The sequence below is a fragment of the Protopterus annectens genome, chromosome 4.part1 (genome assembly GCF_019279795.1).
Source record: "Protopterus annectens isolate FY-2018-M chromosome 4.part1, PAN1.0, whole genome shotgun sequence".
In the NCBI taxonomy this organism is placed as follows: Eukaryota; Metazoa; Chordata; order Ceratodontiformes; family Protopteridae; genus Protopterus; species Protopterus annectens.
In genome coordinates, this window is record NC_056734.1 from 71,055,578 (window position 1) to 71,068,053 (window position 12,476).

A 12,476-nucleotide genomic window follows, 5' to 3' on the forward strand; every position below is an offset into this window, starting at 1 on the left:
AAACACCTGGAATCCTTGACGTCTCAGATGAGAAGCTACCACTGCCATGCATTTGGTAAACACCCGGGGGGCAGTGGTGAGTCCAAAGGGCAGGGCTCTGAATTGAAAGTGACTGGTTCCCAGCCTGAAGCGGAGGAATCTCCTGGAGCGTCTGTTCATTTTTATATGATAGTACACATCCTGAAGGTCTATAGAGCACATACAGTTTTCCTTTCCCAATAGGGGTAGGATGGATTGTAGCGTGACCAGCCGAAATCTTGTTTTCTTGACAGACTTGTTCAAGATACTGAGATCCAAAATTGGTCTCCAGTCCCCTGTTTTCTTTGGAACCAAAAAGAACCTGGAGTAGATTCCGGATCCTTGCTGGTCTGCTGGCACTGGCTGAATGGCTCTTTTTGCAAGCAGCTTTGAAATTTCCAATGCTGCTAGATCCCTTTGAGCGAGTGGAACATCTGGAAGGGATTTTTTGGATTGGTTTGGAATGTGAAAGAACGGAATGGAATAGCCTTCGGAAATGATGGACTGTACCCACTTGTCTTGAGTTAGGGATCGCCAGGCTTCTGGGTACAGTGATAATCTTCCCCCGACTGCCTCCGAAGGTGGACAGTCGGGCAACACCTCAGGGATGCTGGAAGGGCTTATCGGAAAAGGTTTCTCGATTGCCCTGGTTCTGCGGACCCCCCCTGCCTCTAGGGCGACGTCTACCATTATTGTTCCCCCCTCTGCCTCTAGAGGGGAACCGACTCTGTGCGTCAGGCAAAGTTCCTTGAGATTGTTTGCAGAACCACATCTTTCCACTTTTCTGGCCTTTGGGGTAAGGTCTAGAAGGAGTAGAAAAACGGACTCCGACGGCAGAAAGAGTTTTGCCATCTGTCTCGCACCTTGTCAAGGTTTCTTTCACTTGAGGACCAAAAGAGACGATCAATCAAACGGGAATTAGTGAAAGACGCGTTTTAAAGGGGTCCACAAAATTGCACAGCCGCATCCAGGCATGCCGGCGTAAGGCCACACCTGTCCCTGCGGCTCTGCTCGCTCCATCAGCCGCATATGAAAGGAGGCGCATGGAGGAGTTAGCTATAGAATTTAGGGTAGCCAGCTGAGTGTTCATCTTATCCTGAAAACCCGCAGCTGTAGGATCCGTTAACATCTCACTCGCTTCCTTGATCAGGTCTCTTTGAAGACGAGTGAAATGACAGAGGTAGTTCAGCGAACGCATAGCAAAGGTCGCTGACAAAAAACATCTGCTTCCCGTACCTGTCCATAGACCTAGATTCCTTGTTAGGAGGATGGACAGGCACCGAAGGATCAGCTAGCTCCTTCTTAGTGGGAGCAGCTACCACCATAGCATCCACAGAAACTCCCTTAGTCAGAAATTGCTTATCTGCTGGTGCTGTGATAAACTTTGAAGGTCTCCTGGGGGTAGGGTCCACAGAGTCAGGAGCCGTCCAAGCCTTTTTAGCTACCACCTGCATGAGGGGGTCAAAGGGGGGGGACACCCAGGAGGTGGAAGGGCGAGAGCCAAACGCCTCACGATACACAGATTCATCCTCCGAAGGGTTAAGGGTTGGCCAATTTCCCCTCTGTTTCAGGATCTCTAGAATGTCTGCAAAGGAGACATCTTCAGAAGGGGAACGGGGGGAAACCTCGGAATCCTCTAAATCTGTGTCAGAGGTGACAGACTCAGGTGAGTCTATGTGCTTCCTCTTACACTTTCTCTTCCTAGGGGGCTCCCCTGCCAATTCAGGAGAGGCCTCGGAAGAGGATGAGATCCCCACAGGGCATTCTTGAGGAGCTGGCTCTCTGCGGTCTGGGATGAGGGAGTGAGTAGTCATAACCTGTGGCACCGAAGAGGGAGGGGCGGACGGAGCCGACTGTGGAGTTGAACCAGGTTCCAACACACTCCGTATGACCTCAAACGCACCTCTGTCAGGCAGAGCCAGAGGTCCCGCTCGAAAGCTGAAAACCTCCCTCGGCACCGACAGCGATGGCTCTGAGGCCGATGTCGGAGCCGAACTCACCAGCGCCGAAGCACCGAGAGGGAGAGCGGGGTCGGACAAGGGTCCGATGCCACTCACCCCCTCGGAGCCGACGAGGGAAGTCCGGCGCCGAGATTCTTCCAAGGAAGAAATCGGAGCCGACGGAGCCGAAGACAATTGTATCGGCTCCGACGGTATCACAGTCTCAGGTCCGAAACGCCCCGGCTCCGAGCTCAAAGGAGTCGGAGGAGGAATATTCTGAGAAATAGGGTTGAGCATCGACTGATGAGTCGGGCTGTGAAGCATCTGGGCCAGTGCCTCGGACTTAAGAAGTCGACTCACTACCCTCTGAAGTTCATGGTCCGAAAGCCTCGAAGACCTAGAGGAGTGCGATGTATGGCTCCGTTCAGTCAGCAGGGTAGAAGCTGGAGCCGAATGAACGGAGCCGAGGGACGGTGACCTTGACCTCTTCCTAGAGGTCGGCTCCGAAAGCCTGATCGGAGCCGACTTAGCAATTTCCAAAACCTCGGCTCCGGCCGGAGCCGAGGGAACCACCGAAGTGGAAGTTAGAGTCTCATCGGCTCCAGCCGGAGCCGATGCAGGAGTAGACTTAGAAGTCTTAGGTGCCGACTCAGTAACTGGAGCCGAAGACCTAGAAGCCTTAGAGGGTTTGCCCTTAGATGCAGTCGGGGGACCCTCAGGCTTTAACAAGCCCCGTAAAATAAGCTTGTTCTTTCTTTCCTGCAGGACTCTAGGGCTGAAGCCATGGCATACAGCACAAGAGTCCTGCAGGTGTAAAGGTCCCAGGCAGTACACACAAGAAGTGTGACCGTCTGTCAGAGACATTTTCTGACAGCACGAGTCACACTTCTTGAAGCCTGAGACCTTCGAATCCTTAGACATGACACAAAACAAGTGCAATCACACTCAACACAAACACACCGATTACACTGTAGAGTAAGTAAAGGTAATTTAAACTAATTTAAACTAACTTAAACGGATTTAAAGATAGTAGTTTAGAAATCTTAAGTCCCTACAGAAAAACACACACTCAGAGGGATAGGAGGGCCCGAAGGCCTAAGGGAAGAACAGATAAGTTCTTGTGGTAAGGAGTGGGAGAAAAACCACAGGAAAGGGAATAGAAACCTTTAAAATAAGGGGATACTAACCAAAAAACTAATTTAAAAGGGGTTTACTAAGTTTTTAAACCTATTTGGTACACTAACCTGGAGCCGGTAAAAGCAACACACCTCGATAGCAGTAGCGGCAAACGAGATCTGAGGTAATACCGCCTAGCATTGTGGGATATAAGGGGAGCCTCGAGCCGGTGGATCCAACTCTCGAGCTTTTAGAGTGGCCGAGTCGGAGCCGAGGTCGGCTCCGAACCCATCAAGCAAGAATGAAGGCGAGATAGACAACTTAACATTCTTAGTCTCTGGATCATCTTGGCCCTTTCATCACACATTTTGATCATCTCTGCAGCAGAGGGCCAAATACTAAATCTGTATCCAAGGGATAATTTAAAATCTCATTTTTATCACCATCTGTGAGGCTCTGAGAATGCAGCCGTGTAAAACTCCTCAAAACAGTACCAGTGGCCATAATCCTAGAAATATTAACAGAGTCATAACACATACTAAAAACAATGACTAGTGACCTGTGCTACAGAAGAACCTAAATTATTTAAAGCAGATTTTTCCACGCAAGATGAAACTGCAGATAAAACAAACATTCTTCATACTTTCACAATGAGTCAGAACGAACTAACATATGAATATGACAATTTAAAATTCGAAAGAACAAAGTTACAGAAGTCTACAGTTTTCTCCATACTTAAAATATTTTCCAATCCTTATCAAAAAGAGTAGGATTAGAATTGACTAGGTGCTTAGCAGCAATGGTGTCAACTAGAGCTACAGCTGCTACGTCAGGTTTGGGACTGGTGTATAAAAATCTAAAAGACTGAGGAACTTTATACATTCTACCTTTTTAAGGATAGCTGGCTGAAACTGCAGGCAGTGATACACTCATCCTCTGAGGCAGAATGAACAGAAGGAATGTAGGATCTGCAAAACCTTTCTGTAAGAACTCATAGTATTTTCTAAGGGACTGAGAAACTTCAGTGCTTTCTCACTGAAAACTCTGGCACATTCCAGCAAGTCTCAGAAAGAGAAACCCTCACAAGGAGAATCAAAAACTGAGCTCTCCTAGGAGTCTGAAACAGAAATCTGAGGGAAAACTCTGCATCCATCCCTGTATCTTCCTGTTCAGATTCAGAATCTTGAACCTATTCAGGAAAAGAGGTATCCTTCTTTCCTTTACCAGAAATTACTTTACAAGAAGAATCAACAGCCCAAAATAAACCCTGAGCCAGATTCGCTAATCTACTCTTATTCAAAGATTTGAGAAGGAAGATACATGCTTATTTTTCTGTTTCTTTTAGACAGGAATACTGGGGCTAGCCATGATATTAATAGCAGCATCATCCTCCCCAGGGATGGGTACGGGTTTTTGATACAAAATGGAAACCTTACTGTTCCCTCTCCCAGGACTGACAAGAGTGGCTCTCCCTTGTGCCCTGAGCGGACCCCAACAGCCATGGAGGACATGGCTAATCCCCGGTTCACAGTGGGTGTATGTGATACACCAGATGGATCTGGCGTAAAAGATGAGTGGGACTGAGGTACAACAATTGGCCACAACAGAATAACCCACCTGCAGCAGATTCAAAGCTATAGCCTGCTGTGGAGGCAGACTGTTTGCTTATTTTTTCTTTTTCTGTCTGGAAGAAGGACTGACCATGGGGCTTGTAGTTTGTTCCATAGTTACACCGAAAATTGTGCCACTTTCCCAAGGACTACAAGCAGAAAATGCTGGTAAACACTACCAGTCTACAAAAGTTAATTTTTGACAGAAAAACACAATAAAAAGCACTTTAAAACACTAGGCCTTACACACAAGAGTAAAATAAACACAATCTCTCCATGGGTAAAAAAATGTTTGTTGCTTTTATACCACTTTTAAACTGACAGGAAAAATGAGCACTCCATTAAAAGTGTGTTAAAGTCACATGACAGTCCAAAAGAAAAGTACAGTTTTGTACCTACCATAAATGTAGATGTTCGAGGATCCACATTGCTGCAGTCCTAACTATTGGGTAGTCCGCTGTCCAGTCGGCCCGAATACCAAAGTATATGGCTGACGTCGGTCAAGGCGCATTAGACTGACGTCAATACGTCAGAGCACTAATGCGCATGACCGACGTCATATCCTCAGTCTTTTCTTGCCCCAGATGTCAGAAGACCCTAAAAAGACAAGGCCTAAACCAAAAACTCCAAACATACCTGCACCAAAAATATGTACAATATATACAAAATTACCAGAGTATAACCTCACCTACACAACCACCCCTAAACACAGAGGGGAAGGAGGGAGGGTAAATTGGACTGCAGCAATGTGGATCCTCGAACATCTACATTTATGGTAGGTACAAAACTGTACTATGTTCTTCATTCCACATTGCTGCAGTCCTAACTATTGGGTAGAATCCCAAAGCAGAGGTAAGGGAGGCTGGCAAATCATAAGGAAGCAGGAGCTGACAACATGCCTTGCAAAACAGCTGTGGCAAAACCAGCCCTAGATTTAGAGTAGAGAGGAAGGTGATAATGCTTAGAGAAAGTATGCACTGAACCCCAAGTAGCTGCCTCCAAAATATCCTTAGTTGCCACCCCCCTTAGAAATGCTGTTGAAGTGGCAGTAGCCCTAGTGGAATGAGGCCTAATCCCAGCTGGAATCTCCTTGCCATGATGGGAATAACAAAATGCAATGCAAAACCCAATCCACTTAGAAATAGTTTGTTTTGACACAGGCTTGCCCTGAGAACTCAAAGCAAAAGAAACAAACAACTGCTGAGACTGCCTAAAATCCTTAGTCCTGCTTAAATAATAACGCATTGCCTGTGCACATCTAAAGTGTGCAAAATCTTTTCCCCTTTATTTTGGGGATCTGCATAAAAAGTAGGCAAATGAATAGTTTGGTTTAAAGCCACACTAGAAACCACCTTAGGCATAAAAGAAGGATTAGTACGTAATGATACCCTATCCTTATGAAAAATCAAAAAAGGCTCTACCGCCATAAGGGCCTGCAACTCAGAAACCCTTCTTGCAGAAGTAATGGCCAACAAAAAAGCAGTCTTCCATGACAAGTATTTCAATTCAGCAGTAGCCGAGGCTCAAAAGGTTGTAGAGTAAGTTTCTCCAACACAAAATTGAGATCCCAAGCAGGAGTAGGAGCTCTACGTGGGGGTCTTATATTCTTTGCCCCTCTAAGAAATTGCTTGAACAAAGGATGCGAAAACAATGGTGGGTCACAATCATAGTGATCTGAAATTGCTGCAGCATGAATCTTAATGGAAGAGAAAGACAAACCTTTGTCCAATAACTCAGTAAGATATTGAAGAGCCACACTCAAATTAGGCTCAGAAATCTCCAAATTGTTTGCTGCACTCCAAAATAAAAATCTCTTCCATTTTTCTGCGTACACTTTCCTTGTACTAGGTCTTCTGGCTTCCATAATCACATTTAAAACTTGTTGAGGAAGTTGAGACCTGCTGTGTTTCAAAACAGAATATGCCAGGCTGTTAGATGAAGAGAGTGAAGCTTGACATTGAGCAGGTGACCGTCCCTCTGAGACAACAGGTGTGGAATCAAAGGTAAAGGCCATGGAGGCTTCCTTACCAGACTCCTCAGTAATGGGTACCAGTGTTGCCGAGGCCAATCTGGAGCTATTAAAATCATCCTTGGCTTGTCTTGTCTGACCTTTAGGAGCACCTTTGGGAGAAGAGGCAGAGGTGGAAAGGCATACACATGAAGATTTTTCCAACTGAAAGAAAGAGCATCCACTTTCCAAGCTGTGTGATGAAACCTCTTTGTGCAAAACTTTGGCAGCTGGTGGTTTAGTGGAGAAGCGAACAGATCTATGTCTGGAGTTCCCCATGACACTGTCAATTTTCAAATACATGAAGATCCAGTTTCCACTCGTGGGGATCCATGATTTGTCTGCTTAACACATCTGCTAAGGAGTTCTGTGCTCCGGCAGAAACCTTGCCTGAAGAGTTAGTTGCAAGCTGAGCGCAGTCTCCCATAAAATCATTGCTTGCCTGCACAACGGGTAAGAATGTGTTCCCCTTGTTTGTTGATGTACCACATGACAGTTGTGTTGTCTGTTAGAATCAACACCTGCCCTGGAAGAAGTAACTCCTTGAAAGCCATTAATGCAAACTGGACTGCTAACATCTCTTTCATGTTGATATGTAGATGCTGTAGTCTGGCAGGCCACTTGTCTTGTATCCACTTTCCATTTAGATGAGCTCCCCAAGCAATGTCTGAGGCATCTGTCGTTAGAATCTGACTCGCCTCTGGCCGGGTCACAGAGAGTCCCTTGTTTAGGTGACATTCCTGAGCCCACCACAAAATTCCTTTTGAATGCAAGGTATTATTTGAATGACAGTGTCCAAATCCTGGCAGTGCTGTGTCCATACATTTTGAGATACCATTGCAGCTTCCTCATATGCAGTTTGGCATTGGGAAGCACCAGAATACAAGATGCCATGAACCCTAAGGCTTGAAGGACTGTCCTTGCAGTCAGCCCGGACTGAAGAGATAGTTGATGGAAGTAACTGGAAAGATTCTTTTGTTTGACCGGGGTTAAAAAGGCCATCTGGGCTGCTGTATTCAGTCTCACACCCAGAAAGCACATGTCTTGAGAGGGTACTAGACTGGACTTTATTTCGTTCACAGAATACCCTAGGCATCTTAGCACTGCTATCACATACTCCAAATGCTGTAAAGGTCTTCCTTTTCTTGAGCCAGAATCAGGCAGTCGTCCAAGTAAGGATAGATTTGGATTCCTTTTAGCCTGAAGTAAGCTATCACTGGAGCCAGAACCTTTGTGAATACTCTGGGCGCAGTAGATAAGCCAAAGGGCAATGCAGAGAACTGATAATGAGAATCTCCAGCTCGAAAACGCAGATACTTCCTGCAACTTAGTCTGATAGGCACATGAAGGTAAGCTTCCTTGAGATCTAAAGTTACCATCCAGTGATCTTTGCCCAGCAGAGGTAAAAGCTGTTGTAACGTCAACATTTTGAACTTGGGAATGTCCAGATAAGTGTTGAGGATAGATAAATCCAAAATTGGTCTCCACGTGTTCCCCTTCTTCGGTACTAGGAATAGGCGAGAATAAAATCCTAGGCCCCTTTCTGGCACAGGAACTGGCTGAATGGCCCCTATTTGGAGCAACAGAGAAATTTGCTTGTGAGCCTCCTTTCTTTGTAGAGGAGGAATGTCTGGCATGCCTTTGAAAGGAGGCAAGGTATGGAAATAAAACCTGTAACCGTGGTGAATGATATCCAAAACCCATCTGTCTTGGGTAATTAAATCCCAATTTTCTTTGAAAAGAGCCAGCCTTCCTCCCAAAGGTGCTGCCAGGCGAGAATGTACTGGCAGCTGAAAAGGTAGGTCATTAGGTCTGTTTACGAAAGGACTGACCCCTGCCCTCACCAGAAGTCTGAGCAGGTGAACTCCCTGTTCTAGGCCTAAAAGAACCTTGAGCTCTGCCCCTACCACGTCTAGACCTACCCCTAGACTGGGAATCATAAGCAGGATATGTCCATCCCTTAGAAGGCCAATTTCTACTAAACTTCGGAGGCTGTACCTGCAAAAAATCCTTAACAGTTTGCATAGACTTAGCCTTGTCCTCCATTTTCTTTAAAACTGCTTCCACAGGCGAACCAAACAACACATCAGACTGTAAAGGAGCATCCAAAATCCTTGTCTTAACATGCTCAGCTAAATTCTGATCCCTCAACCAGGCGTGCATGCGAAGAACAGAACGAGTGGCAGCCACCCTCGAGGAGGCCTGCACAGCATCAAAACCACACTGCAAGGAATGCTTACCCACCTGTTCAGACACATGAACTAAATCCTGCAACTCTTTACACTCAATACCTTCTGCCAGAGCATCCACCTTAGACTTCAATTGTGAAAGGAGATAATTCTGATATTTTAACATGTGAAACTGACAATTCAACGCCCTCATGGCTAAAGTGGAAGAAGTATACACTTTCTTTCCCCATCTATCCAAAGCCCTTGCCTCTTTATCAGGAGGAACAGGATTTTTAACAACAGAAGCCTTCACACCTTTAGGCCCCTGAGAGAGAGTTTCGGGTCTGCCCTAGGACTCTTAAAAGATACTTATGAGCTTCAGGCACCCTATAGTACCTATCCGGTTTAACTGGGGCAGGAGGCAAAGAATCAGGATTCAGGGAAGCCTCTGCAAAACATCTTCCACCACATTCAGAACAGGAGGTATAGCTAAAGGCCTATGCTGGGGTAAAACAAGAATTCCTAAGCCTCTTCCTGGAATCAGAGAAATCTTGACCTTCCCATTTAAAATGCTCCCTCATGGAATGCAGAGTCTCTGAAAATGAAAAATCCTCGGGAGGAGAAGCTGAAGGAGTAGAATCATCCACATCAGAATCAGAATAAGGAGGATACTCCTGCAAGTCTTCAGCTGAAGACTCAGAAGCCTCCGAACATTGCTCAAAACTCTCAAAGTCAGGTTCCACCCTAGGCCTCTTATCAGGAGGGGGCATAGAACCTCTAATCATAGTAATCAAATCCTCTGCCATTTTAAGCATATGTTTCTTAGGCAAAGACCCTGAAACACTAGGAGAAACCCCCACTGAAGCTAAACTTGGCCTGCCTCTCAAAGAAGCCTTGGAAACAGAAGGGGAGGCTCTAACCACCTTAGGAAGAGAGGGAAGAACAGCCACCTGAGAAGCCCCTTCAGCCTGGCCTACTTCCTGAGAGGACACATCCTGTAACAGTAAAGTCTCTCCTGAGACTCCAAAGAAACTCCTGGCAGAACCTCCGGCTCCACTGAGTTTTCTAAAGAACCGGCGTCCGGGACTGTCGGTTCTTCCACTCTAGGCTTTGCTGCTTTATCCTTGGCGCTTTTGGCGAAGCGGCCGGAGCATCCGGCGGCATTTTATAATTACAACGCTTCCCAAAAACTAACCTGGCACAGTCTAACCTTCTCTTAATAGTGCGTTTGTTAAATCTAGCACAAGAGCGGCACCCAACAACGTCGTGCTCAGGCCCTAAACAAGGTATACACAAAGTATGGTAATCCCTATGAGGTATCTGTTTCCCACAAGAAATACAGTTATTCACTTTTCTGACATCCGGTTAAATACTGAGGCAAGAAAAAACCAAAATATTCCCCAACGGGGTACTTAGCCAACTTTGATTCGGTCTGAAACTCTGACTTCAGAAACTTTCAGAACGCCAACCTGCACTCGCAAAACTGCTTCTGCATCGGACCATGCGGCAAAAAAGACTGAGGATATGACGTCGGTCATGCGCATTAGTACCCTGACGTATTGACGTCAGTCTAATGCGCCTTGACCGACGTCAGCCATATACTTTGGTATTCGGGCCGACTGGACAGCGGACTACCCCAATAGTTAGGACTGCAGCAATGTGGAATGAAGAACATCACTCCTAGCTTTAAAATAACTTTCTTGAAGAAGGAACAGATAAAACAGTAACACAAATAAGAAAATTAAGTATTCCCCCCAAAGAGAACTTATCTGCCCAGCAAAGGAACTGCACAAGCCAACCTTCGCTTCTCGAAAGCATAAAAGGAGTACACTCTTTGGCGGCAATAAAGCTCTTAAGGGCTTCGCTACCAGATGTCTTTTAGTCAGCTGACATGGAAGGAGCACTGAATCTTTGGAATCTTCATGGCTGTTATATCCTTAGCAGCATATAATCCATTAGGCTGAAGCTATTGATCAATCATGCTGATCACCCTTGCTGATCAGTATGATAATCATCAGATTTTTTTTCACACAAGCATTCACATAATAAACTTCCCCTGAGAGGCATGACACTCCATAAAAACATTCATTTCATAGCATAAAAATAAAAATGTGGAAGGTTTTCCCCAGCAGAACACTTATCTATCCAGTCTATCACTAGCCAACTGTCAATTCCACAAAGCCCTTAGATGTAGCACACTTCAGGAGCAAGAAAGCTCTGAAGATTTTGGTCCCCAAACTGCCTTTTTATGTCATTCTGCTCGAGCTCCTGGCAGCTAGGGCATATGGAAGGTGTCCTGAAGCTTTGAATGTTGGCCAGTTGTCATACCCCGGGGCAGGATATAACCCAAAGAGGTTAGGCTACTGCAACAGTGATCTATTGTTGAACATTCAGCATGACTTCCCTCTTCAAAACAAGCACTCCACCCTCAATATATTTATCATGGAAATCTTTCAGAAAGTTGACTCACTACTATATCATATTCCTCAAAGTAAAATATCCACTGAAATAAAAAAATCAAAACACCAGAAGTCGTACCAACATGGAGTAAAAACATATTTAATAGTTAAGCACTTCAGTTCGCTTTGCTTAAAGAACTTTATCAAAATTAATCCATATTTGACTGCTACATGTAAAGAATTAAAACATTGTTACACGGGTAAATTACAACAATAACAGTACTTTATTCATTTTACAATTAAAATAATTAAAACATTAAAAAGCATAAATATAAAAGTGTATGTTACTATAAAGTTTTTTCTACTAACCATGTATCTTAAAAAGAAGTTATGTACTCACCATAACGTTTCATCTGAGTAGGTAACTTCATTTGTCAGCAACCTGTGGGTATCGGATCTGACCTGGATCCGAGCCGGCAGCTTTCCAAGCTAGAGATCCGAGCTCCAAGCTCCTCCCCCTTACCCATAATGCCCTGCCACCTCCTTCCAATCCCCAGATCGTGTTTGCCCATCTATATAATCTCACCATGACAAAGCAACAACCTGGAGAATCCTAACCTAAGGATTGACAGATGACCTGGATAAACCATCCTAGTGATCAGGAAACCTACTGAGATGGAACGTTATGGTGAGTACATAACTTCTTTATTTGAAGTAGGAAACTTCATTTGATCATCAACCTGTGGGACAGAGTCCCCAGCTACCAAAAAACTTGGGAGGTCCTCAAGGAAGGATATTCCGGAGCACTGCAGAGCCAAAATCCGCCCGTCCTCTAGATACCAAATCCAATTTATAGTGAGAGATAAAGGTATGAAAGGATGCCCAAGTAGCCGCAGAACAAATGTCAACCAAGGGAATTCTCGACCAGAATGCAGCTGATGTAGCCATAGAACGGGACCCCAGTAGGTTCTGGCAGGCCAGATAGTTTATATATGAACAAAATGCAATTTGAAAGCCATCTGGCCAGAGTCACCACAGGCTTACCCAAGAAGGGTTTAGCAAAAGAGACAAATAGCTGATCAGACTTGCGGAAGGCCGCTGTTCTGTGTAAATAAAACCGTAACTGCCTATGAACATCTAACAAATGGAGTTGGTACTCCCCTTTGTTTTGATAGTTAGGGAAGAAAACTGGGAGATTATTGGACTGATTGATGTTC

General features: G+C 45.2%; 1 protein-coding gene across 2 annotated transcripts in view; it reads right to left on the reverse strand.

The window, feature by feature from the left end:
• ZBBX (zinc finger B-box domain containing) overlaps positions 1-12,476 on the reverse strand; it is a 2,136,907-nt gene that overhangs the window by 1,895,992 nt on the left and 228,439 nt on the right. The window lies entirely within an intron of this gene.